The following is a 4,590-nucleotide window of genomic DNA, read 5'->3' as shown; positions in this document are numbered from 1 at the left end:
AGGATCCCTCTCTACGGTCGACTGGGGTCAGGATCCTCTCTACGGTCGACTGGGGTAAGGATCCTCTCTACGGTCGACTGGGGTCAGGATCCCTCTCTACTGTCGACTGGGGTAAGGATACCTCTCTACTGTCGACTGGGGTAAGGATACCTCTCTACGGTCGACTGGTGTCAGGATCCCTCTCTACGGTCGACTGGTGTCAGGATCCCTCTCTACGGTCGACTGGTGTCAGGATCCCTCTCTACGGTCGACTGGGGTCAGGATCCCTCTCTACGGTCGACTGGTGTCAGGATCCCTCTCTACGGTCGACTGGTGTCAGGATCCCTCTCTACGGTCGACTGGTGTCAGGATCCCTCTCTACGGTCGACTGGGGTCAGGATCCCTCTCTACGGTCGACTGGTGTCAGGATCCCTCTCTACGGTCGACTGGGGTAAGGATACCTCTCTACGGTCGACTGGGGTAAGGATACCTCTCTACTGTCGACTGGGGTAAGGATACCTCTCTACGGTCGACTGGTGTCAGGATCCCTCTCTACGGTCGACTGGGGTCAGGATCCCTCTCTACGGTCGACTGGTGTCAGGACACCTCTCTACGGTCGACTGGGGTAAGGATACCTCTCTACGGTCGACTGGGGTCAGGATCCCTCTCTACGGTCGACTGGGGTAAGGATACCTCTCTACGGTCGACTGGGGTAAGGATACCTCTCTACGGTCGAATGGGGTAAGGATACCTCTCTACGGTCGACTGGGGTAAGGATACCTCTCTACGGTCGACTGGGGTCAGGATCCCTCTCTATGGTCGACTGGGGTCAGGACACCTCTCTACGGTCGACTGGGGTAAGGATACCTCTCTACGGTCGACTGGGGTCAGGATCCCTCTCTACGGTCGACTGGGGTAAGGATACCTCTCTACGGTCGACTGGGGTCAGGATCCCTCTCTATGGTCGACTGGGGTCAGGACACCTCTCTACGGTCGACTGGGGTCAGGATACCTCTCTACGGTCGACTGGGGTAAGGATCCCTCTCTACGGTCGACTGGGGTAAGGATCCCTCTACGGTCGACTGGGGGAAGGATCCTCTCTACGGTCGACTGGGGTAAGGATCCTCTCTACGGTCGACTGGGGTAAGGATCCCTCTCTACGGTCGACTGGGGTCAGGACACCTCTCTACGGTCGACTGGGGTCAGGATACCTCTCTACGGTCGACTGGGGTAAGGATACCTCTCTACGGTCGACTGGGGTAAGGATACCTCTCTACTGTCGACTGGGGTAAGGATACCTCTCTACGGTCGACTGGTGTCAGGATCCTCTCTACGGTCGACTGGGGTCAGGATCCTCTCTACGGTCGACTGGTGTCAGGATCCTCTCTACGGTCGACTGGTGTCAGGATCCCTCTCTACGGTCGACTGGTGTCAGGATCCCTCTCTACGGTCGACTGGGGTCAGGATCCCTCTCTACGGTCGACTGGTGTCAGGATCCTCTCTACGGTCGACTGGGGTAAGGATACCTCTCTACGGTCGACTGGGGTAAGGATACCTCTCTACTGTCGACTGGGGTAAGGATACCTCTCTACGGTCGACTGGTGTCAGGATCCCTCTCTACGGTCGACTGGGGTCAGGATCCCTCTCTACGGTCGACTGGTGTCAGGACACCTCTCTACGGTCGACTGGGGTAAGGATACCTCTCTACGGTCGACTGGGGTCAGGATCCCCTCTACGGTCGACTGGGGTAAGGATACCTCTCTACGGTCGACTGGGGTAAGGATACCTCTCTACGGTCGACTGGGGTAAGGATACCTCTCTACGGTCGACTGGGGTCAGGATCCCTCTCTATGGTCGACTGGGGTCAGGACACCTCTCTACGGTCGACTGGGGTAAGGATACCTCTCTACGGTCGACTGGGGTCAGGATCCCTCTCTACGGTCGACTGGGGTAAGGATACCTCTCTACGGTCGACTGGGGTCAGGATCCCTCTCTACGGTCGACTGGGGTCAGGACACCTCTCTACGGTCGACTGGGGTCAGGATACCTCTCTACGGTCGACTGGGGTAAGGACACCTCTCTACGGTCGACTGGGGTAAGGATCCCTCTCTACGGTCGACTGGGGTAAGGATCCCTCTCTACGGTCGACTGGGGGAAGGATCCCTCTCTACGGTCGACTGGGGTAAGGATCCCTCTCTACGGTCGACTGGGGTAAGGATCCCTCTCTACGGTCGACTGGGGTCAGGACACCTCTCTACGGTCGACTGGGGTCAGGATACCTCTCTACGGTCGACTGGGGTAAGGACACCTCTCTACGGTCGACTGGGGTAAGGATCCCTCTCTACGGTCGACTGGTGTCAGGATCCCTCTCTACGGTCGACTGGGGTAAGGATCCCTCTCTACGGTCGACTGGGGTCAGGATCCCTCTCTACGGTCGACTGGGGTCAGGATCCCTCTCTACGGTCGACTGGGGTCAGGATCCCTCTCTACGGTCGACTGGGGTCAGGATCCCTCTCTACGGTCGACTGGGGTAAGGATCCCTCTCTACGGTCGACTGGGGTCAGGATCCCTCTCTACTGTCGACTGGGGTAAGGATACCTCTCTACTGTCGACTGGGGTAAGGATACCTCTCTACGGTCGACTGGTGTCAGGATCCTCTCTACGGTCGACTGGTGTCAGGATCCTCTCTACGGTCGACTGGTGTCAGGATCCTCTCTACGGTCGACTGGGGTCAGGATCCTCTCTACGGTCGACTGGTGTCAGGATCCCTCTCTACGGTCGACTGGTGTCAGGATCCCTCTCTACGGTCGACTGGTGTCAGGATCCCTCTCTACGGTCGACTGGGGTCAGGATCCCTCTCTACGGTCGACTGGTGTCAGGATCCCTCTCTACGGTCGACTGGGGTAAGGATACCTCTCTACGGTCGACTGGGGTAAGGATACCTCTCTACTGTCGACTGGGGTAAGGATACCTCTCTACGGTCGACTGGTGTCAGGATCCCTCTCTACGGTCGACTGGGGTCAGGATCCCTCTCTACGGTCGACTGGTGTCAGGACACCTCTCTACGGTCGACTGGGGTAAGGATACCTCTCTACGGTCGACTGGGGTCAGGATCCCTCTCTACGGTCGACTGGGGTAAGGATACCTCTCTACGGTCGACTGGGGTAAGGATACCTCTCTACGGTCGACTGGGGTAAGGATACCTCTCTACGGTCGACTGGGGTAAGGATACCTCTCTACGGTCGACTGGGGTCAGGATCCCTCTCTATGGTCGACTGGGGTCAGGACACCTCTCTACGGTCGACTGGGGTAAGGATACCTCTCTACGGTCGACTGGGGTCAGGATCCCTCTCTACGGTCGACTGGGGTAAGGATACCTCTCTACGGTCGACTGGGGTCAGGATCCCTCTCTACGGTCGACTGTTGTCAGGACACCTCTCTACGGTCGACTGGGGTCAGGATCCCTCTCTACGGTCGACTGGTGTAAGGATCCCTCTCTACGGTCGACTGGGGTAAGGACACCTCTCTACGGTCGACTGGGGTCAGGATCCCTCTCTACGGTCGACTGGGGTAAGGATACCTCTCTACGGTCGACTGGGGTCAGGATCCCTCTCTACGGTCGACTGTTGTCAGGACACCTCTCTACGGTCGACTGGGGTCAGGATCCCTCTCTACGGTCGACTGGTGTAAGGATCCCTCTCTACGGTCGACTGGGGTAAGGACACCTCTCTACGGTCGACTGGGGTCAGGATCCCTCTCTACGGTCGACTGGGGTAAGGACACCTCTCTACGGTCGACAGGGGTCAGGACACCTCTCTACGGTCGACTGGGGTAAGGATACCTCTCTACGGTCGACTGGGGTCAGGATACCTCTCTACTGTCGACTGGGGTAAGGATACCTCTCTACTGTCGACTGGGGTAAGGATCCCTCTCTACGGTCGACTGGTGTCAGGATACCTCTCTACGGTCGACTGGGGTCAGGATCCCTCTCTACGGTCGACTGGGGTAAGGACACCTCTCTACGGTCGACAGGGGTCAGGACACCTCTCTACGGTCGACTGGGGTAAGGATACCTCTCTACGGTCGACTGGGGTAAGGATACCTCTCTACTGTCGACTGGGGTAAGGATCCCTCTCTACGGTCAACTGGGGTAAGGATACCTCTCTACTGTCGACTGGGGTAAGGATACCTCTCTACTGTCGACTGGGGTAAGGATCCCTCTCTACGGTCAACTGGGGTAAGGATACCTCTCTACTGTCGACTGGGGTAAGGATCCCTCTCTACGGTCGACTGGGGTAAGGATCCCTCTCTACGGTCGACTGGGGTAAGGATCCCTCTCTACGGTCGACTGGGGTCAGGATACCTCTCTACGGTCGACTGGGGTCAGGATCCCTCTCTACGGTTGACTGGGGTCAGGATCCCTCTCTACGGTCGACTGGGGTAAGGATACCTCTCTACGGTCGACTGGGGTAAGGATACCTCTCTACGGTCGACTGGGGTAAGGATCCCTCGCTACGGTCGACTGGGGTAAGGATCCCTCTCTACGGTCGACTGGGGTAAGGATACCTCTCTACGGTCGACTGGGGTAAGGATACCTCTCTACGGTCGACT

This window comes from Oncorhynchus masou, chromosome 12 (assembly GCF_036934945.1).
Source record: "Oncorhynchus masou masou isolate Uvic2021 chromosome 12, UVic_Omas_1.1, whole genome shotgun sequence".
NCBI lineage: Eukaryota > Metazoa > Chordata > Actinopteri > Salmoniformes > Salmonidae > Oncorhynchus > Oncorhynchus masou.
This window is presented reverse-complemented; position numbering follows the sequence as displayed.